The following is a 26,937-nucleotide window of genomic DNA, read 5'->3' on the forward strand; positions in this document are numbered from 1 at the left end:
TATGTCTGTGCGTACGTAAATGCAGGTGTGTCATGCGTGTTCAAAACAAATAAGAGCTGAGAACCCACATAGTAGATTGAAGAGAAATTATAATCTTCCAAGATGGCGTCCGACTAAGACGTGCAATCGGCAAACTGCTGCTGGCTCTTCTAAAAGCATATGTTTTCCTGGTATTCGGACCAATTATTACTGTGAAGTACAACAATGACTATCATACGGCCTTGAGAAAGCCCCAGGTGAATTTACGACAGAGGGCGAAACATGTGTCGGCTACTGTTACTGATTCAATCTCACCAACCATTTTGATACCTTGGCTACTGTTACTGATTCAATCTCACTCACCACTTTGATACCTTAATGGATCAATGACTGACTTTTTTGCACTATCATCACCAAATGCTCTTGGAAGGACCTATGAACCTATGACTAAAGACTATATTTTTGGCACACTAAAAAAGGCACCTGTTATTAAATTTACCTTCACCAACCTTTGGGATGCCCTCATGAATTAATGATTGATATTTTTCTACACATCTTTTTCTACACATTTTTTTCTACACTGTCATCACTAAATGGTTTGTTGAATGGATCTATGAATCTTTGATTAAAGACTGCATATATTTGACACACTATGAAGATCCTTTGCCATCTTATTTTCCAATTCCCATAAGGATTATAATTTCTCTTTAATCTACTATGTGGGTTCTCAGCTCTTATTTGTTTTGAATTCTTTTCCTCAGAAGGGGTTTATGGTCCATACCCTTTAATTGAGTTCCCACACATATATATTTAAGAATTTCCTATACGACATTTAAAAAGGAAGGGAATTTTGGACCTTTCTTATATGAAAAGTGTCATGTGTGTTGTCTGTGTGTGCGTGTAGAGATGTGTGAGTGCATGTATGTTGTGATGTGACCATGCATGTGTGCATGTATGTATGTCAGTGTGTGTGGATGTCTCTGTGAATGGATGTATGCATGCGTGGATGAATGTGGGTATGAGTGTGTGTATGCATGTGGACATTGGTGAGTGAAGTTGCGTTTATGTCGTGATAGACCTGACAGCCTTTGGGTGGTCACCCCTAACTTTTTGCCTGCCTCCCTTCACTTTTTAGATACTGTTTTTGCTGGTTTTAAGACTCTGCACACTTTACCACTGCTAACCAGTGGCTAAATTGCATATGCTCTCTCCCTTTAATCATGGTAACATTGGATCATACCCAATTGGACTATTTAATTTACTTATAAGTCCCTAGCAGAGTGCACTATTTGTGCCCAGGGCCTGTAGATTAAATGCTACTAGTGGGCCAGCGGCACTGATTGTGCCACCCACTTAAGTAGCCCCTTAACCTTGTCTCAGGCCTGCCATTGCAAGGCCTGTGTGTGCAGTTTCACTGCCAATTCGACTTGGCATTTAAAAGTACTTGCCAAGCCTAAAACTCCCCTTTTTCTACATATAAGACACCCCAAAGGTATTCCTAGGTAACCCATAGGGCAGGGTGCTGTGTAGGCAAAAGGCAGGACATGTACCTGTGTAGTTTACATGTCCTGGCAGTGTAAAACTCCTACGTTCGTTTTTACACTGCTGTGAGGCCTGCTCCTTCATAGGCTAACATTGGGGCTGCCCTCATACATTGTTTGAGTGGTAGCTGCTGATCTGAAAGGAGTAGGAAGGTCATATTTAGTATGGCCAGAATTGTGAAATAAAACCCTACTGACTGGTGAAGCTGGATTTGATATTACTATTTTAGAAATGCCACTTTTAGAAAGTGAACATTTCTCTGCACTTAAATTATTCTGTGCCTTACAATCCACGTCTGGCTGGGTTTAGTTGACAGCTACTTGTGCATTCACTCAGATACACCCCAAACACAGGATTCTCAGCCTCACTTGCATACTTCTGAATTTTGAATGGGTCTTCCTGGGCTGGGAGGGTGGAGGGCCTGCCTACACACAAAGGACTGCCACACCCCCTAATGGGACCCTGGCAGACAGGATTGAAATGAAAGGGGACCTGGTGCACTTCTAAGCCACTCTTTTAAGTCTCCCCCACTTCAAAGGCACATTTAGGTATATAAACAGGGCCTCTGCCCCTACCAACTCAGACACTTCCTGGAGAAGAAACTTGTAACCAGAACCTGCATCCTGCCAAGAAGAACTGCCTGGCTGCCCAAAGGACTCCCCTGACTGCTTTCTGTGAAGGCCTGCTGCCTTGCTGTTGCCCTGCTGCCTTGCTGCTCTCTGGCTGAGGTGAAGAAGTGCTCTCTAAGGGCTTAGATAGAACTTGCCTCCTGTTCCCTGAAGTCTCAGGACCAAAAAAGACTTCACCTCTTCAAGAAGTATTCATTGTGTGGTGAAATTCAACGCACAGCCTGCCAGAAATGACGCACAGCCTGCACTGTGGTGAAAATTTCACCGCACCCCGAACTGCAACAATGCAGCCTGACTTTTCAATGAGAAGATCGATGCAGCACCAGCAGAAAATTGACGCACGGGACACTGGATTGACGCATAGCTGAGGCAGAACGACACAGCCCGACTTCCAGAGAGGAACCGAGGCAGCACCTGCCGTGCAGTAGAAAATTCGACGAAACGTCCTCCTGTGACTTTGTCCTGCCAACACAGTAAATCCACGCACCATCCCTGGGCTATCTGAAAACCCCGCAACCCGAAGAGGATCCATGACCGAGCACCGGAATTTGGCGCACAGCCGCCCCTGCATGGAAACTAAATGGCGCATCGCCGTGTGCGGCCTGAGAAATCGACGCATACCCTTATGTTTCCACGCTTCTGCTCCTCTGCGGCCCTTTGCGGAGATTATTCATGCAAACCAGGTACTTTGCGCTTGAAAGTGTCTTTGCTTTTAAAAGACTTAAGACACTTTGGGGGTCATTCCTACCCTGGCCGTTCGAGACCGCCAGGGTCGGGGACGGAGGAAGCACCGCCAACAGGCTGGCGGTGCTTCTGGGGCTATTCTGACCGCGGCGGTAAAGCCGCGGTCAGAAAAGGGAAGCCGGCGGTTTCCCGCCGGTTTCCCGCTGCCCCTGTGAATCCTCCACGGCGGCGCTGCAAGCAGCGCCGACATGGGGATTCCGACCCCCTTCCCGCCAGCCTGGTTCTGGCGGTTTTCACCGCCAGAACCAGGCTGGCGGGAACGGGTGTCGTGGGGCCCCTGGGGGCCCCTGCAGTGCCCATGCCACTGGCATGGGCACTGCAGGGGCCCCCTAACAGGGCCCCACATTGATTTTCAGTGTCTGCTTGGCAGACACTGAAAATCGCGACGGTGCAACTGCACCCGTCGCACACCAGCAACTCCGCCGGCTCCATTCGGAGCAGGCTTCCTCGTTGCTGGTGCTTTCCCGCTGGGCGGGCGGGTGGCCTTTTGGCGGTCGCCCGCCAGCCCAGCGGGAAAGTCAGAATGAGCGCCGCGGCGGTTCCCGCTTAAGTAGGAATGAGGGCCTTTATATCACTTTTCAGTGATATCTCTACATTTACTTATTGCATCTTTGATCGTTTTGACCTGCATTTAACCAGATAAATATGATATATTTTTCTAAACACTGGGTGGTGTATTTTTGTGGTGCTATATGGTGGTATTGTATGATTTATTGCACAAATACTTTACACATCGCCTTCTAAGTTAAGCGTGACTGCTCAGTGCCAAGATACCAGAGGGTGGGCCCAGGATAATTTGGATTGTGTGTAACTTACCCTGACCAGAGTGAGGGTCCTTGCTTGGACAGGGGGTAACCTGACTGCCAACCAAAGACCCCATTTCTAACAGGGGGAACCTAGGGAGGGGGTTGGGGAAGACCCCCATCAGTGACAGGGACGGAATTCCCTTGCACTGATTGTGCCTACCGCCATGGTTTTCGTGGCGGTAAGGATGCCATGGAAACCATGGCGGTAGACGGGGTCATAATCCCGCAGGTGGGCTAGGGACAGCTGCCTGGCTGGAGACTGAAGTCTCCAGCCTGGCGGTCATTACCGCTGTGGTAGACGGTGTGGTACATTGGCGGTTTTCCTTGGGCCAAACCGCCAATGTCATAATATGGGGAAAAGTACCGCCAGTCTTTTGGCAGTACTTTTCTCCATTTTACCGCAGTCTGCCGGGGTCATAATGACCCCCATAATGTTTTTATTCTAATAAAAGACTCTCTTTCAATTCCTATCTTTTGAAATTGATGACTTACTGGTCTTGCTGGACATTATCTTACTGACCTTCGACTGCCCTTATGTAAATGCACTGGACTTATGTTTCTGGATCTGTAACAGTGTTCTTGAGGGCTCAAATAACTAGAGAGGTGACTCAGGAGTTAAAACTCTTCATACTCTGTATAACAACTATCAGTCATTTTCTTTTATTAACTGCTGTTTCCACTACTATCTACCTCTCTCAGCTATTGCTTTTGTCTATATTAGCCTGCAGTTTTGACAACATCTACAGGAAGATGTTGCATGTATTATGTGTACATTTTAATGGCAATAACAGGTTAAACTGAAGAGGGAGTGAATGCATGTACCTATTCAAGAATGGTGTAATTGGAATGGCAGCTAAATTAAAGAATGTGATTGCATTAAAGAGCACATTGGGTAGAAAGATATGTTACATGGCTGACTGCAAAGATACTATTCAGGCTGAACAATAAGGTAGTCATGGCACTTTTGAGCTCAGTTGTACTAACTAATGGATTCAGGCTGGGTCTTCATTCTGCTCTCTTCTTATCACATAATGTGTGTAACATATCTTGACTTTAGAATTCTTCCTGTTCTGTCACTGGTTCTAATCCACAAATTATGATGACGTCATTCTTATAGTCTTTAGCAGTATGCATGTCTGTATTCCCAAATGGGATGCAAGAAGCTCCAAGAGAAACAATTGTTCTCTGTAAAAAAAAAAAAAAAAACTGGATCCAAGTGAGAAGGTCCAGGTAGCAGCCACCTTGCATCTTGATTGACTTGCAAGGTCACTGTGAAACATAAGGAAAGATATACCAGATAACCGATGATGGCCGTTACCAACTCCTAATAACATGAGAGTTCACAGGCTACTGACGAATGTAGTTCATCAGTAGGCACCATATGTAGACAGCTTTTACAACAAAGTTTTTTTCATGCAGTACCTTTACTGTGCACATTTACTATGCATACCTTTACCATGCAGATAGTATTTGTGAGTTTATCAATCATGCCTTCACCACAGAAGAAAGCTTTTTATTGTAAAAAAACATAATTATTATATTAGTTTAAAATAACAGGGGTTAGGGATAGGCAGTGGTAAAACAAAGGTAAAGGTAATCTTTGGGTTTAAGGGTGGGTAGTGATTATGGGAGGTAGGGATAATTTTAGGGCTTAGGAGTAGCCAGTGATAAAGGAGGCATCAGTAATTTTACAGTTTATGGGTGGGCAGTGCTAGAGAGAGGTGAAGGTAATTTTAGGGTTTTTGAGTGGGTAGGGTAAAGGTTGGTAACACTAATGTTAGGACTTATGGGTGGTAGTGGTAGGTGAGATATGGGTGCTTTTAAGGTTTAGGGTGGGTTGTGGTAAAAGGATGTTAGGAACCAAATAAAAACAAGGGTGCATTACGTAACCTGCACAAACTTACTGTGTGTGGTACAGGTATACGTGGTGCAGGCATGCATGGTAAAGTAATCTGTGTAGTACTGGCTGCATGGAAAGCGCATGCGTGGTAAAGACATACATTTTGCGCAGTCACATGGAATGTGCTTTATACAAATGATGCCTTACATCTGATAGTGTCAATACTTCCTGATTAATGGCAATCTTTCCTTCATTGAAAAATTCCTTGATGAAAGACGGTTTAGAGAGTTGTGCCACACCACAAGTGAAAAGCCATACCTTCTGACAGTAAACATGGACAATAGACAGCACATTTTTCTGTGTCCTTCTGCACTTAGAGGGAAATGGTTTGGGGTGTAGACAGAATAGGGGAGATTTTCTTAAAGAAAAAAGTCTTGCTATTTTCAGCTATTGCTTTTTAGACCCATTTATTGTTCTTTAAACTTTGATGTTGGAGACTCACTATTTGAACATTCGGAGATTGAATAATGATGCTATGAGCGAAAAAAAATTGACCAACTAAAAATCGTATTAATTTATTTATTTAATATATTGTCCTATAGCAGCACTAAATATTGGAGCATGATAAAGCAATTTGCAGAAAAAGTTCACTTGCGAACATAGGAAACGTTTGCACTGGGAGTAGACATGCTTCATCACAAATAAAAGATGCATACATTTAATTTAGAAACAATCCAACAGTGAGACACAAAAGAGATAGATGCATCAACAGCAGGGTATGTTTATAGATAAATCAGTACTTTTTTTAATCTTTAACCCCTTGGGTGCCTTGTATGCAACGGTTACGTCTTAGGCAGCACTGCTCGGGTGCCCAGGATGAAACATTACGTCCAAGTAGAGGCCCTCGGGGGGAGCGCTCGCACCCCCCTCCCCTGGACAGGGATGGAAGGGGAACCGTTTCCCCTTTCACCCCCGCCCTACCCCCTGGCCACCTGTGGTGTCTGATGACATCAGTGCGCAATTGTGCGCTGACTTCATCAGAGGCCTGCCCCTCTGCGCTGGAAGCTCAGCTTCCCACGCCGATCAGAGGAGAAATTAAAAAGCATTTCTCCTCTGATTATGTGGAGGGGCCGAAAGAGGCATCGAAGGAAAGGAAAGGCCTTCCCTTTCCTTTGATATCTTTCTCAGCATTTCTGGTGCCCGATGCGATCGGGCAGCAGAAATGCCCACTAGACAGCAGGGAGTTTTTCTTTTTTAATATTATAGTAAGAGGGGAGTGGCCCCTTGGGTAAGGGCCGCTCCACAGGGGGGCAAAGCACTTTTAGGCCATTTCTGCCCCCCATAATATAATTAGGCCGATCTTCCCCTGGGGGGTGGGGGGGGGCGGGACAGAAACCGCTGGACACCAGGGATAATTTTTGTTTTTTTATTGATTTTATTTTTTTTATATGTGGGATGTGACCCCTTAGGCTAGAGTCGCTCCCCGGGGGCAAAATTACTTTTAGGCCATTTCTGCCCCTTTGGGAGCAGATTGGCCTATTTTGTAATAGGCCAATCTGCCCAAACCATTAGACACAAGGCATTTTTATTTTTTTTGCATCAATTTTCACACAAGGGGGGGGCGACCCCTTAGACAAGGGTCGTTCCCCTGGGGGGCAAATTTAATTTAGGCCATTTCAGCCCCCCAGGGGCAGATCAGCCTATTTTTATTAGGCCGGTCTGCCCTCAATGGGGGTAGAAACCACTAGGCACCAGGATTTTTTTTACACCAAATTCACGCGAGGGGAGCAACCCATTAGGCAAGGATCTCTCCCCTGCAGGGCCAAATTTATTTTAGGCCATTTCTGCTCCCCTTGGGGGAAGATGGGCCTTCCAAAAATAGGCCGATCTGCCACCTGGGGGGGCAGAAACCACTTAGGCACCAGGGATTGTTGTGTTTGTATGTGTGTGTTTTGTTTGGGGGGCAGCCCCATGGGCACATTACTGTTGGCCATATCTGCCCCGCTTGGGGGCAGATCGGCCTATTTTTGGAAGGCCCATCTTAACCCAAGGGGAGCAAAAAGTCCACCAGAGACCAGGGAAGCTTTGTTTGTTCAAAATAGGAGGGTGGGGGTATGGCCATACCTCTACCCCAAATAAATGGGGCCAAAGTTGTCCTGCCTACCATTGGGCAGATGGGGCAATTACCCCCGATCCACACCCCTGGGGGCAGAAAGTCTACTAGATGCCAGGGATTTTTTTTTTTAAATGGTGCAGAGGTGGCCAACAACCAGTATGGCATGGTTATGCCCCCAACCCAACTGAACAGGGTAACAGTCTTTCAGCTCTCTCCGCACACTAAAAGATCTTATCCCACGGTTTTGGATTCACATTTGGGCCATGAGAGCTTGGCTAACTCTCAAAATTGTCCCACTTGGAATGGTGAGGGTTGCACTTTTGGACTTTGGGATGCTGCCATCTAAACAAATCCACATGACCTAGACCCAATTGAAATAAAAAACATCTGGGTAAGTCCAGGGTTGTGTGCTTCACATGCACCTGCACCATTTTCTTACCCACAATGCCCTGCAAACCTCCAAGTTTGCTGGAAATCACACATTTTTTCCACATTTTTGTGATGGAACCTTACGGAACCTGCAGGAATCCACAAAATTCCTACCACCCAGCATTGTCTCATCTATACCGATAAAACATTTGCCCCACTTGTCAGCCTAAAAATGTTTTTTTCCGAACTGCCATTTTGGACCCGCTTTAGTGCCCCCTCAATTTCGACATGTTTTTGACTCTTCCCTGTCACAGGCACTTGGCCCAGCTACACAAGTGAGGTATCATTTTTACCGGGAGACTGAGGGGAACGTTGGGTGGTAGGAAATGTGTCCCGGTGCAGTGATCCCACACAGAAATGTGGGGAAAATGTGATGTTTTAGCTAAATTTGAGGTTTGCTGAGGATTCTGGGTAAGAAAACATTGGGGGATCCACACAAGTCACACCTCCCTAGATTCCCTTCAGGTGTCCAGTTTTCAGAAATGTTTGGGTTTTTTAGATTTCCCTTTATGGCTGCTGAGCCCAGGACCAAAAACACAGGTCCCCAGTGCAAAAACAGGTAGATTAGTATTTGATCATTTTGATGTGTCCACATAGGGGATCATTCCAACCCTGGCGGTCGGTGTTAAAGCGGCGGCAAAACCGCCAACAGGCTGGCGGGAAAAAAAATGGAATTCCGACCCTGGCGGAAACCGCCAACAGAGACCGCCACATCAACACACCGCCCGCCACGGCGGTACAAATTAACAGCGCGGCGGTCACCGCCAACAGACAGGCGGGAGACAATGTACCGCCCACTGTATCACAACCTACCAATCCGCCACCTTTTCCGGGGCGGTAGCCCCGCCGATAAAAACACGGCGTAAACAGCCATTTCGAAGGGAAAACGCTCACCTCCATACACCCCACGAGGAATCAGGGCAGCATGGAACCCGAACTCCACATACTCCCAGCGATAGTCTTCCTGCTCCTCTACCAGGAGCACGAACGCCGGCGCAGAAGACAACGGTGAGTACTGCACCTACGACACAGGGGAGGGTGGAGGGGAAAATATTACGGGTACACACATACGCGACACACCCATCCTCATCCTCACCCACTACAACACACACATCAATGCATAGCAACACATCAGAGTGACACCCCCCAAACCCCCCGGAAGAATGCAAATACAAAAGTAAATGATTCTAAACATTGGAATATATTGTATTACTGCCAAAAAAATATATATACACATCAAAAACTCTTATATACATAAATGTACAAGTCAGAGCATTGTAGCAGGCATTGTTCGTGGACCACTGGGCCCAAATCACATGGGCAAAGCCCACACAGGATACCTGACTCCAACGGAGAGAACACTGCAGGGGCATCAGATAGCAAAACTACAGGCACCTCAGGAGGAAGGGAAGGGGGGGCACCTCAGCCAGATGAGTGCACGATGCCAGATCCACGAGGGGCCTCCATGGCCACTGTTCAATCCTGGGGAGTGCAAAGCCACAGTCTCTCAAGTCCAGACAGTGGGTGGGCTGCCCACTGTTACATCCTGGGGAGTGCAAAGCCACAGTCTCTCAAGTCCAGACAGTGGGTGGGCTGCCGACTGTTACATCCTGGGGAGTGCAAAGCCACAGTCTCACAAGTCCAGACAGTGGGTGGGCTGCCCACTGTTACATCCTGGGGAGTGCAAAGCCACAGTCTCACAAGTCCAGACAGTGGGTGGGCTGCCCACTGTTACATCCTGGGGAGTGCAAAGCCACAGTCTCACAAGTCCAGACAGTGGGTGGGCTGCCCACTGTTACATCCTGGGGAGTGCAAAGCCACAGTCTCTCAAGTGGATAACAGTCTCCACTGGTTCTCGAGGGGGCCTGGTGCCCAGAGTGCCTCGTGCAGCCCTGCCCGACACAGATGCGGGCCAGCCCCTGCCGCTCATGGGCCAGCGGTGCTTGAGATGAAGGGCCCAGTGCAGCGGTACTTGAGATGAAGTGCCCAGTTCAGCGGTACTTGAGACGGCGGTGCCCAGTGCAGCGGTGCTTGTGACGGCGGTGCCCAGTGCAGCGGTACTTGAGATGAAGGGCCCAGTTCAGCCGTACTTGAGACGGCGGTGCCCAGTGCAGCGGTGCTTGAGATGAAGGGCCCAGTTCAGCGGTGCTTGAGATGAAGGGCCCAGTGCAGCGGTACTTGAGATGAAAGGCCCAGTTCAGCGGTGCTTGAGATGAAGGGCCCAGTTCAGCGGTACTTGAGATGAAGGGCCCAGTGCAGCGGTGCTTGTGACGGCGGTGCCCAGTTCAGCGGTACCTGAGAAGAAGGGCCCAGTTCAGCGGTACTTGAGACGGCGGTGCCCAGTGCAGCAGTACTTGAGATGAAGGGCCCGGTTCAGCGGTACTTGAGATGAAGGGCCCAGTGCAGCGGTGCTTGTGACGGCGGTGCCCAGTGCAGCAGTACTTGAGATGAAGGGCCCAGTTCAGCGGTACTTGAGATGGCGGTGCCCAGTGCAGCGGTACTTGAGATGAAGGGCCCAGTTCAGCGGTACTTGAGATGAAGGGCCCAGTGCAGCGGTGCTTGTGACGGCGGTAACCAGTGCAGCGGTACTTTAGATGAAGGGCCCAGTTCAGCGGTACTTGAGACGGCGGTGCCTAGTGCAGCGGTGCTTGAGATGAAGGGCCCAGTGCAGCGGTACTTGAGATGAAGGGCCCAGTTCAGCGGTACTTGAGACGGCGGTGCCCAGTGCAGCGGTGCTTGAGATGAAGGGCCCAGTTCAGCGGTGCTTGAGATGAAGGGCCCAGTTCAGCGGTACTTGAGATGAAGGGCCCAGTTCAGCGGTACTTGAGATGAAGGGCCCAGTTCAGCGGTTCCGGCCATGGCGGGGAGGTCATTTGCCACCTGTCCTGTGGCTGGCGGGGCCCTCCTGGCCATCTGTCCTGTGGCTGGCGGGGCCCTCCTGGGCAGCTGTGCCAGGCCTGTTGGTGGCCTCCTACCCACCTGGGATGGGGCTGGTGGGGCCCTCCTGGCCAGCTGGGCTGATGGCGGTGTTGTTGGGTGTGCTGCCGTTCCCAGTCTTCCCTGATTGCCTGTGGCCCTTCCCCACCTTGGGCGGTGTGCCAGCTGTCTCTACCCTTCCTGCCGGAGCCATGGTAGGGGTTTTAGTCCCTGGTGTTTTCACCCTCTCGTGCCGGCCACTGCCTATCTTGGGATGTTTCTCCGGGGGTGGGCTGCCCGTGCCTTGGCTTCGCACCAAACTGGCTGCCCTGGAGGGTGGGGCACTCCACAGTCCATGGCAGACTGTGATGACGGGGGCCGGTTTTGTCGTGGCTGAGGTGCTGACTGTAGTCCTATGACATGAACGGGGTGGGGGAGTTGGTGGAAAGAGGTTGAGTTTAGACAGGAAAAGCTTTTTAGGAGCAGTGGGACAGGTAGGTGTAGTGGGTATGGGAGTGGAGGAAGAGGTTGTGGTTGTAGGAGTTGTAAGTCTGGTGTCTTTGGGTGCAGGTGCTTGGGCTGGAGGCTGTCGTGAGGTGGATGGCTGTTGGGTGGGTGGCTGCCTGCGTTTGTGTATCTTGGAAGAGGGGGTCACAGACACACTGGGAGAGGACACAGGGGACGTGTAAATGGCAGTGGGGGTGGTGACTGCACGTGTGCGGGGGGTTCTGGTGTGTGTGCTGCTGAGGGACGTAGTGGATGAAGATGTTGTGCATGCAGGTGTGAGTGGAGACGTGACATGGAGGGAGGAGGGAGACGAGGAGGAGGGGGACACAGTGGAGGCAGTGGGTGTTGGTATGTCTGTATGTGGATGTTGCTTGTGTGAATGCCTGTGTGATGTGTGGTGCTATGTCTGGTTGAGCTTCCCTTGGGTGTTGAGGTGTGTGCAGGCTGGTCTGATGGTGTGTCTGGGATAGGCAGAGGTACAGGTGATAGGGTATGGGTGGAGGAAGTTGGAGGGGGGAGGCTAGAGAGAGGGACAATGGCTGCCATCAGTGCTGAGGCCAGAGTCTGGAACGATCGCTGAAGGGCAGCCTGACCAGAATGAATGCCCTCAAGGTATGCATTACTCTGATGCACCTCCCTTTCTACACCCTGGATGGCATTCAAAATGGTAGACTGCCCAACAGTGAGCGTCCTCAGGAGGTCAATGACCTCCTCACTGAGGGCAGCAGGGGTGACTGGGGCAGGGCCTGAGGTGCCTGGGGCAAAGGAGATGCCCACCTTTCTGGGTGAGCGGGCACGGGCCAAACGCTGAGGGGCTGCTGGGAGGGCGGTGCTGGTGCAGTGGGTGGCGGCTGTACCTGTTGTTGCGGGGGGCACAGATGTTGCCGCCACCACAAGGGAGCTCCCTTCAGAGGACGAGTCAGTGTCACTGATGTCTGCCCGAGTCCCCGCTGTGGAGCTCACCTCGCCCTCCGTCCCACTGGCGAATTCGGAGTCCGTTGTGTGGCCCTCCATGGCCATGTGGGATGCAGCTCCCTCGTGCTCCGATGCCACTTCTCCTCTGCCTGATGATGCTAATGCACACATGAACAGGAAGACCACAAAAAAGGGGGAGGGGAGAATAAAGACATGTTGAGTGCATGCATTGGCGACACCGTTGGCGGACAGGACAGACACAGAAGCCCCCTGCACTACGCCGCGCACTTGGGACATCCGTGGGACATGGCATACAAGCCTATGGACGACATCTGCACACCTAGATGACACAGGGCCATGAATAGCTGTACTTGGCATCCTACAGCGGTGGGGGTGGGGGCACGGGGCCATGCCTTACGGAGGGGCCTAGCCTACAGAAATCGCCCTGGCCTAGGGATACCCCCAGCCCTCATCCCCCACCCAGACACCTCCACTGCGCGCAAAGTCAACAGAATGAGAGTGTACTCACCCGCTTGTGTCTGCTGTGATGTCCTCACGCGCCCATCCAAATCGGGGTAGGCCACCGCCAGGATCCGGGACATCAGGGGGGTCAAAGTCCGACTGGCACCCCTCCCACGTTGGGAGGCCATCCCCAGCTGAGCCTCCACCGTCTTCCTGCTCCAGCGGCGGATGTCCTCCCATCTCTTCCGGCAGTGGGTGCCCCATCTGTGGTGGACCCCCAGGGTCCGGACGTCCTTGGCGATGGCACACCAAATATCGATCTTCTGGTGGGCGCTGACCTATGTGAAATGTACAGGGGGAGAAGAATAGTCATCACCTTCTGCACCCTCAATGTGAGTGGCCCACCATCCCTACCCTTGCCATGTGGCACATGCTCTCACCGTCGTTTGATGCATGCCTCAATCGCTCCCCTCCCCATCATCTTTCATCCACCCCACTCAACACAGGCATAGCCCATAAATCATGCTCCCAGTGTATTTATCTGTTTGTCTGGAGGACCGTAGAGTAGCGCGTACTGGGGGAGGACCCCATCCACAAGTTTATCCAACTCCTGAGCAGTGAAGGCGGGGCACTTTCCCCAGTCGCATGAGCCATTGTCTCAAGTATCGAGTGATTAAGCAGATAGAAAATGGTGGCGAACATCGTCATTGGCTCCTGAGACCCATAGGGTTCAATGTTAACCAATGCTGCTTTGCACCGCGGTCTTCGACCGCCTACCGCCACCGTGTGCCACGCCAGCGCATTTACCTCACATCCCATTGTCGCACTTCACAGGTCAGGCAGCCGCCATTTCAGGGGCCCACATGGCTTAATTTTTACTGCGTCACACATATCTAGGCCTTGCATCAACACCCATACAAACCATTCAATGGATTGAGAATCGTGTTATGTGCAAGCTGTGGTTACGTACCTGTGGGTTGATTGACTTCTGCTCGCTGTTGTCCTTCATAGGCACCGTCCGCTGGCACATGCGAGGAGATGGAGGAATCCTCCGGTGTACAGACCGCTGGTGGACCTGTCGACAATGGAGGAAAGATATGTCATACTGACATACAGGCTTGACCGAGCCACTATTCATGAACTGTGTGCCCAGCTGGAGCCAGACCTGATGTCACCAATCCGCCAACCCACAGGGATCCCCCCTCTAGTGCAGGTGCTGTCAGTGCTCCATTTCCTAGCAAGTGGGTCATTTCAAACAACAGTGGCCATATCATCAGGGATGTCCTAGCCTATGTTTTCCAAGGTGTTGTCCAGAGTGTTGTCTGCCCTGCTGAAACACATGCGCAGCTACATCGTTTTCCCTGAGGTGGGGGATTTGCCTACAGTGAAGGGTGATTTCTATGCCCTTGGACATATCCCCAACATCATAGGTGACATTGATGGGACCCATGTGGCTTTGGTTCCCCCCATAGGAGTGAACAGGTGTACAGAAACAGGAAGAGTTATCATTCGATGAATGTGCAGATGGTGTGTTTGGCAGACCAGTACATCTCCCATGTTAATGTCAAGTTCCCTGGCTCAGTGCATGACGCGTATATCATGCGGAATAGCAGCATCCCTTACGTGATGGCTCAACTCCAGAGGCACCGTGTGTGGCTAATTGGTGACTCTGGTTACCCCAACCTGTCATGGCTACTGACCCCAGTGAGGAATCCCAGGACAAGGGCAGAGGAACGGTACAATGAGGCCCATGAGCGAACTAGGAGGGTGATCGAGCGGACCTTCGGCCTCCTGAAGGCCAGGTTCCGCTGCCTCCATATAACAGGTGGATCCCTATTCTACTCACCAAAGAAGGTGTGCCAGATCATCGTGGCCTGCTGTATGCTTCACAACCTGGCTTTGCGACGACAGGTGCCTTTTCTGCAGGAGGATGGTCCAGATGGTGGTGTTGTAGCAGCTGTGGAGCCTGTGGAGAGTGAAGATGAGGAAGCCGACGAAGACGACATAGACAACAGGAACACAGTAATACAGCAGTATTTCCAATGACACACAGGTATGAATACACACCGGCATATTACATATACTTAAACACTACTACCTCTCTACTGTCTGTCCTTTTCACCCAGTGTATGGTAACTGAGTTGTGACTTTCCCTTCCGATTTCAGAGATGTGGGCCCCACTGTGTGACATCTGCTTTGTTTCCCCATGGACTACAGCTGTGTGACATTGGTATGTTGGCATCACAATGTAAAAAAGCATTTTGGCACGGTAATGTCTAATACATTTGTTCAAAATCACAGCCAGACTCCTGATTGTTTTGTGCAATAACTGTGTTTATTACAGTGCTCTATATTGGTGGGTGGTTGCAAATCGGTGAGGGGTGATGGTGGAGGAATGTCCATGGCAGAGTCCAGACTATTTGTATCACAGGTGCATTGTCCAAATGCCTGTGGAAAGTGGAGCAGGGGCAGTTTAAGGATGGACAGGGTGACAATGTGGGAAAGTGGGATGACAATCAGGGAGGTATCCTTTCCTGGCGGGGGTCTTGGCATCTTACTCTGTCTTCTTCCTGGATCTCAGGGACCGCTTGTGGGGTGGTTCTCCTTCTGCAGGGGGTGGGGTGCTGGTGGCCTGTTGGTCCTGTGGCGGGGCCTCCTGTCAACTAGCGCCGGCAGAGGTGGTAGGCAGTTCTTGGTCCATGCTAGTGTCAGGGGCCCTTTGTGGTGCCACAGTGTCCCGCAATGTGGTGACTACCAGATTCAGAGCCCCTACAATGGTGCCCAGGGCGGAACTGATGGTTCGTAGTTCCTCCCTGAACCACAAATACTGTTCCTCCTGCAGGAGCTGGATCTCCTGAAACCTGGCCAGTACCGTCGCCATCGTCTCCTGGGAATGATGGTAGGCTCCCATGATGGAGGAGAGGGCCTCGTGGAGAGTGGGTTCCCTGGGCCTGTCCCCCCCCTGTCACACAGCAGCCCTCCCAGTTCCCCTGTTTCCCTGGGCCTCTGTCCCCTGGACCGTGTGCCCACTACCACTGCCCCCAGGTTCCTGTTGTTGTTGGGGTGGTGGGTTAACCTGGGTGCCCTGTAGTGGTGGACACACCGCTGCTTGACGTGTCCTGGGGACAGAGGGATGGGCCCGCTGGGTGGGTGCTGTGCTGGTGTTCCCAGAGGGGGGAAGGTCTGCTGTGGCCTGTGGCTGTCTGAGGGGAACCGACTGTCCCGAGGTCCCCGATGGGCCGGGCTGGTCATCTAGATCCAGGTCGACAGAGGTGCTGTCATCACTGTGGGCCTCTTCTGGGGGTGGAGTGGACATTTGTGGACCCTCCTGCGCGGTGACGTGGCGTTCGGGTCCTGCAGGGGTATAAAACCATGATTATTGCATCTGTGTGTGCCATAGTGTGCAATGGGTGGGCGCCCGTGTATCCCAGTGCTTGCATTCCTGTGTGGGGGCTTTTGTGACGGTGGTTTGGGGGGGATGGGGATGTGCAGTGGGCATACTTTGGTGATGGGTGTCCATGCTTTGTGGTCGCATGCAGGGCTTGGGGTTGGGATGGGTGGGTTGTGATAGTGAGACATTTGCAAGGAGTAGGTGTGATGGAGGTGAGGGTGAGGGTGGGGGTATGAGTTGGCATGCTGGTGGGGTGGGGGGGATGAAGTAGTGAAGATGAGACTTACCAGAGTCCATTCCTCCAGATACTCCTGCGAGGCCCTCAGGATGCAGGATCGCCAAGACCTGCTCCTCCCATGTTGTAAATTCTGGGGGAGGAGGTGGTGGTCCGCCGCCAGTCTGCTGAACCGCGATGTTGTATCTGGATACCGTTGAACGCACCTTCCCCCGTAGGTCGTTCCACGCTTCCTGATGTCATCCCTATTTCTTGGGTGCTGTCCCACCGCGTTGACCCTGTCGACAATTCTGCTCCATAGCTCCATCTTCCTGGCAATGGAAGTGTGCTGCACCTGTGTTCCGAAGAGCTGTGGCTCTACCCGTACAATTTCCTCCACCATGACCCTGAGTTCATCCTCAGAAAACCTGGGGTGTCTTTGCAGTGCCATGGGGTGTTGTGGGTGATGTGTGGGGTGGATTGTGTGGTGCTAAGTGTGGTGATGTGTATTGGTGTGTTGTGTGAAGTGCGTGGTAATATTGCTGGGTGATGGTAATATGCGCGTCTGGGTGCTCGGATATCTATTTCTCTGTGCGTGGTCCCGATTCTCTAGGAGTGGAGGTTTGTGGGTGATGTGGGTGTGTGTTTTATATTTAATTGGGTGTGTGGGAGTGGTGTTTGTATGTGTATCAGGTGTGTGTAGTTTGAATTGTCCAATGTGACTGTGTTTGTAAATGTGTGTGTATTTTGAGCACGGCGGTGTGTACCGCCAATAGAATACCGCGGTTAAAAGACCGCCGCGTGGATTCGTGTGTCGTGATAGTGTGGGCGTATTTCTGTTGGCGTGACGGTGTCGGTTTGGTTATCGACAGTTTCTCGCTGGCCTTTGGTGTGGCGGACTTTTGTGGATGTCTGTATTTTGGCGGTTTGCGTGTTGTGGGTCAGAATGACTGTGGCGGTTTACCGCGGCCGCGACGGTTATGTTGGCGGTCTTCTGACAGTGGTATCCACCTTTTAACGCCAAGGTTGTAATGACCCCCATAGTGTTTTGGGGAATTTCCTTTCGCGGGCACTAGGCCTACCCACACAACTGAGGTACCATTTTTATTGAGAGACTTGGGGGAATGCTGGGTGGAAGGAAATTTGTGGCTCCTCTCAGATTCCAGAACTTTCTGTCACCGAAATGTGAGGAATAAGTGCTTTTTTAGCCAAATTTCTGAGGTTTGCAAAGGATTCTGGGTAATAGAACCTGGTGAGAGCCCCACAAGTCACCATATCCTGGATTCCCCTAGGTGTTTAGTTTAAAAAAATGCAAAGGTTTGGTAGGCTTTCCTAGGTGCTTGCTGAGCTAGAGATCACAATCCACAGCTAGGCACTTTCCAAAAAACACATCAGTTTTCAATGTAAAAATGTGATGTGTCCATGTTGAGTTTCCTGTCGCAGGCATTAAGCCTACCCACGCAAGTGAGGTACCATTTTTACCAGGAGACTTGGGGAAACACATAATAGCAAAACAAGTATTATTGCCCCTTGTTTTTCTCTACATTTTTCCTTCCAAATGTAAGACAGTGTGTAAAAAAGACATCCATTTGAGAAATGCACAGTAATTCACATGCTATTATGGGGACCCCAGAATTCAGAGTTGTGCAAATAACCACTGCTTCTCAACATTTTATCTTGTGCCCATTTTGGAAATACAAAAGTTTTCTTGATACCTATTTTTCACTCTTTATATTTCGCCAAATGATTTGCTGTATACCCGGTATAGAATGAAAACCCATTGCAAGGTGCAGCTCATTTATTGGCTCTGGGTACCTAGGGTTCTTGATGAACCTACAAGCCCTATATATCCCCACAACCAAAAGAGTCCAGCAGACGTAACAGTATATTGCTTTCAAAAATCTGACATTGCAGGAAAAAGTTACAGAGTAAAACGTGGAGAAAAATGGTTGATTTTTACCTCAATTTCAATATTTTTTTATTTCAGTTGTTATTTTCTGTAGGAAAACCTGGTAGGATCTACACAAAATACCCCTTGCTTAATTGAGAATGTGGCTACTTTTCAGAAATGTTTAGCTTTCTGGGATCCAGCATTGGCTGCACACCCATTTCTGTCAATAACTGGAAGGAGGCTGAAAGCACAAAAAATAGTAAAAAATAGGGTATGTCCCAGTAAAATGCCAAAATTGTGTGTTTTCTGATTCGAGTCTGCCTGTTCCTGAAAGCTGGGAAAGATGGTGATTTTAGCACCACAAACCCTTTGTTGATGCCATTTTCAGGGGAAAAACACAAGCCGCCTTGTGCAGCCCTTTTTTCCCATTTTATTTTTTTTTAAACGAAATTTTTGCTGTATTTTGGCTAATTTCTTAGTCTCCTTCAGGGGAATTTACAAACTCTAGGTACCTCTAGAATCCCTAGAATGTTGGGAAAAAGGACACAAATTTGGCGTGGGTTGCTTATGTGGACAAAAGGTTATGAGGGCCTAAACGTGAACTGCCCCAAATTGCCAGGCCTGTCACCTGGGGGGGGCGGGGGGAGAAGGCCTGGTAGTGAAGGGGTTAAAAGTAGTAAGTATCTTCTCCTTCTTAGATATGCTGGACAGAGATTTGTCAAAAATGATGAATTAAATGAGTAGCCAAGGAAGTCAATAGGGATACGTTTGTGCTTTAGGTTGTGGACAGATTTAGAAATCACTATGCAAAGTGTGGCACTTGCGATGCAAGCTTCAAGATTGCAATGTTGGAGTGGAACATTCCTAATAAATAAAAGATGCGAGTTGACAGATATTTCAGTCTGTTGGTTTGATCCATGGGAGGTTACTATCACGAAGACAGATATACTTGCATGGCCAAAGTCCATTAATTGTTCAAAAACCGGCCAATTCTGCCGGGAGGATGGAACAGATACAAAGTATAAATTCTGTTGAAGTCAGATTGGCATTGTCGAATTGGAAAGTCTTGTTGCTTAGAGTATTAACTAGTGTCAATTTAATGTAACAAGAGTCAATGACTTGATTTATTTATTAATGTTTCCTGAGAATGAATATTGAAACGGTTTTAAAAAATGCATCTCCGATGTAAAATGTTGTCCTCGTCTTATAAATGTTGATTTATTTTCCAGTCTAAATAAATAAAACATTTAATTTGATTTGAAGTAGTGTGCAGGATGGGGATTCTTTACAGATTAGTGGCTAGACCTCCATAGGTTTGAACTGCTTTATCAATAAGTTGGTGGTAAAATGAGTACAATTAGAGGCAATAAGGAATGAGAACTATAATTCTCTGAGAAATGGGTCAATGTTGTATAAAATCAGAAGAGAAATTACTGCAGAGTTGGGTACTGCTTTCTTCGATTTGTTACACGGTCAATATAAAACCATTTGTAGGACACACATAGAAACAGACGGGGACGATTCTGGTAAATTACAAAGCAATGTGGGTGAATCTCATTATTTACGGCCACTGTGCAATCATGCATGTTGCACCGTTGTTTTGACTCAGTTCACTTTCCCAAAAACAAAAAACATCAGATATTTTCAACCATCATAAATGTCTGCAACGCAGCTATGAATGAGTGTTGCTATTTTACGGTAAGGACGAGCAAAAAAACTTGCTAATTTGAGCAGATTAGAGACCTTGTGAGGAAGCTAAAAAAACCTTGTTAAAACGTAGATGTCTGGGATGTCACTTACATAAAACTACGCCATCAAACGACCATTTTTTGCTAATCTTTTCAGCCCTGAAATGTTGTATGACATTTATTGTGAGTGATGTGTTCAAATATTAAAAGATTGGGGCTGTTTATATGTGAGCCAGCCATCAGTCGTTTCCCAGCATTAAATCATTAAATGTCCTCTGGGCAGAGGGATGGAGAATCAGGATTGTGACTGGTGGGCAAAATGGCATAGCTCCGAATTCCATTTCTAAATAGCTCCTACTGCACCATAGGAGATTGGGACATGTTTGGCTGAAAGCGCAAATAAATAATTTAAAAATTGAAACAGTGAGTGTTATTCGTTGCAGAATCCTACACGTTGGCTTGCATGCTTGTATAAAAGTCTGTGGTATCATCATCTGAAATTTAAATCAGTATTTTACAAACTAGACAAAAACATGGAATTTAAAGATGTTATCACAGTTACTAATTAGGAGGCGAGCAGGGGAATATATTGGGCCAAATATTTGGATTCGTTTTATCACTTCTGTCTCAGTACAACAGAAAATTGAACACAAGCATAATATGGAATTCCTTTGTTGGTTGCAACTACACAAGCTACGCCAGTAATTGCAGGAGGAGAGGGGGGTTCTCAATCAGGGCAAGCCAGTCCATACTTTTGTTCCAACCACTCCTAAGTCTCAAGTCCCAGGTATTGTATTTGTATTGTTTTTTTCCCCACTAGATTTGCTTTTATGTTACTGTTGCAGAGACAGAGTGGGAACTCTGCCACAGATTGGAGGGACTCTAGCTTTTCCTCACATGTAGTTACTCTGCTGTATACATTTGACTTGGGCAAGAAAAGAAAATCATTTTTCCAAGATGTAGGGAGTAAACTCCCTGATGTTCCTTTTATGCATTTTAGAAAGGAACCCTCAATCTGGAGGTTTACTTCTGAAAAGCAAAAAAGAATACAAAGAAGGCCAAAAGACCATAGTCACCCACTAAGCATTCCTCTTTGCTGAAAGCTCATCTGTCGCTCTTGTGGGTGCTTTTTAAACAAAGAGGTCACAACCTGCTAGGAAGATGTAGGAAAGTTCCCTTTTTGTTGTCACCTGCACACTTTATGCTCCAATGCTGATAGTTGTCTCTGAAAGTGCACTGGAGCCTGCTAACCAGGTCCCAGTGCCACTGCTCCCTCCCTTAAATATGAAACATGTGATTTTGTATCCTCAATTGGCAAGGACTTCAAATCCCTTATAAGACCCTAGCAAATGGTACCAGTATTTCCATGGGCATGGGATTTAAAGGGGTCACTAGGGTTTGAAGCACTGATAGTGCCACACTGAGTGACCCAAGTAAACAGTTGATAGCAGTCCTGCCACTGCAGACTGCATACGCAGTGCAAACTGTCCACACTCAACTTTGCCCTTACCATGAATGGCAAGGTCATAGCACTATCTTTAATATATGCCAGTGACTCCTATGGTAGGCCTCCTGAGCTAGAAGGTAGGGTGCATTATGTTAAATATGTGGACATATAAGTGTAGGCTTTTATGCCCCTATAGTAGCCTCTTTCCATTAAGGGCTAACAGAAGTTTTCAGGTGGCCTGCACTAATTTGGGCTGGTACCTGTGCATCCACCTGTGCACTTGGGTATCAAACAACTTTCCTTACCAAACCTGATTTGTTCCCCAAGCTGGATTTAATGTGACATGCACCCAGGTGGCTACTTTAGAGGTTGCCCACCTGGTTGCCCCAGCCTTTCCTGTGCCTTGGCTGCAAACCTACAGCTGCTACTAACAAGATAGGAATCTGACCCCCTGCTAGGAGATGTGAACACTCATAGGAAGCAGTAACAAAGGCTTGCCTGGGCAGGAGGTGTCACCTTCCTTCCTGGCAGGATGGCTAGTGAAGTGGTGCATCAAGGTGGTGAGCTTCAAAGCCCTCACCACCTCTGATATTCAAGTAGGCGGTCTCCAAGAGGAGGACAAAACCACCTTCCTTGCCCCAAGCACATTTGCACCATGGCATGTAGGAGAATTAAGTAGTCATGAGGTGTACATCCCCAGAAGGCTAGCCACACCCTTAGAGTGGGCTACCTGGTCTGTACAGCTGAAGATGGGCTCTGGGGAGTCAAAAAGGTGTCACACTCCTCCGGAATTAGTCACCTGAGGTACAGATTAGCCGCTAGGGCTACTAGCCCATTGGCTACCAGCACCCACAGTCTAAATGCCCCTAAAAGTAGAATCTAAGGGGCTACCCTGGCACCAGAACCTCAGATCTGATCGACCTGCAAGCAAGGACAAAAAAAGACCTGAGTCTGCAACCCCAAGACCAGCCCAAAGGAAAAGGCACCAAAGACTGAACCTGTGGCTACCATCCTGTAACAGTATGACTGAGACTTGTCCTGGACCTGAGACCTCCAGGGAAAAGAGGGAACCCTATGCAATGCAAAGGCAGCACCAGAACTCCCTTAGACTGGAGGTACTAATCCCTTGCAGTCCGCTGGCAACTCTCACTCCTGGAATCAAAGAATTATAGGCCATTGGGCCAGCTGAAGGATCGCCCAATAGTAAATGACCTAGTGCATTGTGGGAAATGTAGTTCTGACCTTCAGCAAGTTTCAGATGGCTACTCTGTTCCCCGAGACTCCAGGACATCAAAATCACCTAATGCAGGGTTTGCTGTTACCAAGGCTTGTCAGTGGCTAGTCAGGCTACTACCACTTTTGTTGGATGCTGTACCTCAAGCGAACACCATGACATCTTCAACCCAATGGCCTAGTGGCCCGGTTGTTGAGATTTTGCACCCCTTTTCCCACCAGTACATTGTAGGCAGCAGAAGAATAAACCGCGGCTCCAGCTTTCAGCATCAAGGACAGCCAGAGCAACTCTGCCCTCATGCCCTAGAAGCCAGGTAAAATTCTACTGATTGTTGGACCTTAGTTCTGGAACCCACTTTGCCTTACCCTCCAGTGGTTTCCACTCAACCTGACCTGCAAGTGACCAAGTGTCAGTAGTGTGTTTTCCCATTGTCCCCAACATTAAAGTTTTGCAAGAGTGAAATTCACTGATTTATTTTTCCTAGAAAATTCATAACTCTAGTAATACTCATCAATTGTCTTCATTTTGGTGTCTAAAATTATATAAAAATCTACTTATTTTTTTAAATCAGTGTCAGATTTCTTCTGAGTCATGTCAATTACTATTTGTCCATGTAGGTATTCTGAAATACCTAATGCATGTTCCTCTAGTAAAGCCTGACTGCAAGGGATTTATTAGTCTGAACCAAAGGGAGCTATAGGGGGTTATGTGAAGGCAGTGCATTGTGAAGTCTAACCATCCTCACTACATAATACTCCACTTTCCTACAGAAGAGATCTCTATATGTGATGGGTGGTCTTCTGAATGGACAAGCGCTAATTAACCGGCCAGATTAAACCTTCTTGTTGGCCTGACTGCACTACATCCTGGATGGGTCAGACATCATAGACCACCACAAGATCCGGTAAAGAAAGACCCTTTGGCTTCCCAGAAAAGACAAAGGGACAAGTTCAAATGTGGGTAATTGGACCGTCATCCATCAGGGTGCAGGGTAAATTGTTTCGTGCCCCTGGCAGAGGTGGTGAACAGAAAATATGTGCCCATGAATATGGTCATTTTGGAATGCTTCTTCTTTTGCCTCCAAGACATTTCAAAGTGGCTGCTGAGCATTAACTCATCCAGAAGCCATCTTGAAATGTATTTTCTTTTAAAAAACATTCAAAGATACACACCCACTGAGACAGCAGCAGGCGTTAAACAAAGGCTGAGGAGGGAGTGGGCACTTGGCAGCTAATTTTTAATTAAAGAGTGCAGGAGTGCGGAAGAGGAGAAAACCCAGAAAGAGGAAAAATAGTCACTGGTGGATTGCAGTGTCCTGACAGCAGTAGTGAAAGAAAATAACTCCTCTACTCAAAACACAGTAAGAATTAAATGCTCTGTAGGCAGGACAAATAAAAGAATGGAGAGGAGAAGGTGAGCATACATAAAGTAAAGGGAATTTTGAGAGATAAAAAAACCATCCAGTCATGAGTAATGGCCCAATCTGAAGCTCACTCTGCATGTATTGTATTGTAGAAAGTATGTCTTCGAAAATAGACAGCTAAAGTTGCCTGTAGGCAAGACCGAGAAATTAAATGGGCTGCCCTTTCCATGAAAAACCCAGTGATCAGTATTGTAAGATATACTAGTTAATATCTCAAAGAACCATACTATATTTTGGTAGGCAAACTCTGAGGTAGTTAGATATAAAAAGTGAGTACCTTTCAATTGGTTAATATATAACCAGCTTTTTACAACTCTGAGTAAAAGCAAATATATCCTGCTGGAGGCTTTATAAAACACAAGTTTTAACTAAGAAAGGTTAAAGTTAAATTTATGATCACCAGAGCTACTGATATTTTTATCTTGATCATATCCTTGGAGTTTCCGTCTAGCCTGGTGGCCCTGTGACTGAATGCATCTAATGCTTGAGACTGAACTAAGTTGTCTATTCTCAGGTTTGGTTCTTGGCTGGTCCACCCATCCTTTGAGAAGGATAGAATGAGACTGAGAAGAATGACAATACTCATACCCCATCCTTGTTTAATAGTCGAGGATGGCTGGCAAGCTGCAGGAGTCGAGCCATGTTGAGAAACCTTGGGGTCTTCATAGTGCAGTGAAGAGGGGGATCATGGAGAGCAGAACACTGTGAGCAAAACAATTGGAGAGCTGGGGCTGAACACCTAGTTAAAGGCCTTATCACCATATGTTTTGGATCTCCCCATGTGCCCAATGCACCAAATTAAACTAGCCTAAACTATGCTCTTAGTCTGTACCAGATGCACCTTTATGGAATCCATTGGGAGTAGGCTGGAAGCAAGTGCTGGAGTATTGAAAGATGTGTTTTCTCCAGCATAGACACTCAAGACAGCACAGCAGTAAGGGACATACCCTTAGTTTAAAACCACGACTCTATTTTTCACTTCATGCAGACTCAGGGCCTCATTATGAGTTTGGTGGTCTGACGGTAAGACCGTTGCTTTAGCGGCTGCCAAAAGACCCCCATGTTGGCAGTCATACAGACGCTGTATTATGAGTTACATAGCAAGGACTTCCGAAACCCAGCCAAAAATCAGATGCCACCAGGACTCTGAAGGGCAGTAAAGAGGGGGTTCAACCTCCAGCACCGCCAGCCCGTCAAAAATCCTCCAAACGGTTCTTCCATCGCAGTAAACCAATGGCAGTGCAAACTGCAGTGGTCCGTGGTCTACACAGCAATACACCACACTTCCTTAGATAGTTTCAATTCTACACACCTGACACACATCCACACATCCAACAAACGTACAAACTGCACTACTAACACACCCCTTCACTCTCCACAACCCCTTGCATCAAAAACGCCATACACAGCAAGAGAGAGGCTGCATACAGACATTAGGAACCAGTTAATAGGCACCTCTCAGTACTCCAAATACCACTCATCACACACCTGCACATCATATATATCCCACATTTTTTCAACCACCCGTCACTCACTCACAAATACCACCCACACCCCATCACCCATTTTTTTTCCTTATCGTGCTGTCCACCACTACCATGTCCCCACACAAACATCCCCATTTCACAGACAAGGAGTTGAGGGTCATGGTGGACAAAATCATCAGGGTAGAGCCACACCTATTTGGAGCACAAGTCCAACAAACCAGGAAAATGAAGATGTTCCGAAACATAGTTGATAGGGTAAATACTGTAGGCAGCTATCCACGCACAAGGGAGGACATCAGAAAGAGGTGGAATGACCTCAGGGGGAAGGTATGTTCCATTGCTGCCAGGCACCAGCTGGCGGTCCACAATAATGGTAGTGGTCCCCACCTCCTCCCCCAACTTTCACATCATGGGAGGAGAAGATCTTGGACATCCTGCAATCTGAGGGCTTGATAGGAATGCCTGTAGGAGTAGAGTAGGTAAGTCACAACACTGAAAATCTTACCCTAAAGTTCAGTATTGCATGCTCACTGATCACTTTTTGACGTCTTGGCAGCCAGCAGACTCACCATCCCTTTGTCTAACTGTCTAAATACCTCTCTCTGGCATACCACATGTGGACAAAACCCACCTGAGGGCACAGTGTCTGTAAATGTCGTGGGTAGTACATGGACTGACAACACAACAGCTCCCAGCAGGTACTGTTCTACCATTAAGAAAACAATAACAGTGCACCAAAATGAAAATAGCCTTGGATGTGAAGTATACAGTCGGCTAAACCCATCTGAATGATCCACAATATCACAGACTAGGGCAATGACAGCAATGCCATGGGCATCTGCCAGTACAATACCACCAACACACAGCTACAGCTGTGTCCAAAGCTAAAATAGCCCTTTTAGCTCCTAACACCCAATGAAAGCTACCCACCTGGGAGGAACAGACATATGTGCAGTGTGTTGTACTAGGTGTAAGCTGATATATATATATATGGCCACGTAGATTGACTAACCCTAAGCTGATGTACAGGTCAGTTTCCACTTCACATTCTGCAGCTGTCTGGTGTCTCAATACTGAACTATTGCTAACTGGGAGCTAACATGGCCAATATTAAGCTACACAGCAGACAAGATATGAGTCTATCAGCAGACATCCAACTGTCAAACTAACCTGGTATCCTGCAGCAGTGTGTATGCCACAGGAATTCCCTGGATCCCATATAGCTCTACCCCAGTTTTGAAAGCAGGTGTCACTGTCGTATCAGGGAATCTAGCTAA

The sequence above is a fragment of the Pleurodeles waltl genome, chromosome 4_1 (assembly GCF_031143425.1).
Source record: "Pleurodeles waltl isolate 20211129_DDA chromosome 4_1, aPleWal1.hap1.20221129, whole genome shotgun sequence".
Taxonomy (NCBI): Eukaryota; Metazoa; Chordata; class Amphibia; order Caudata; family Salamandridae; genus Pleurodeles; species Pleurodeles waltl.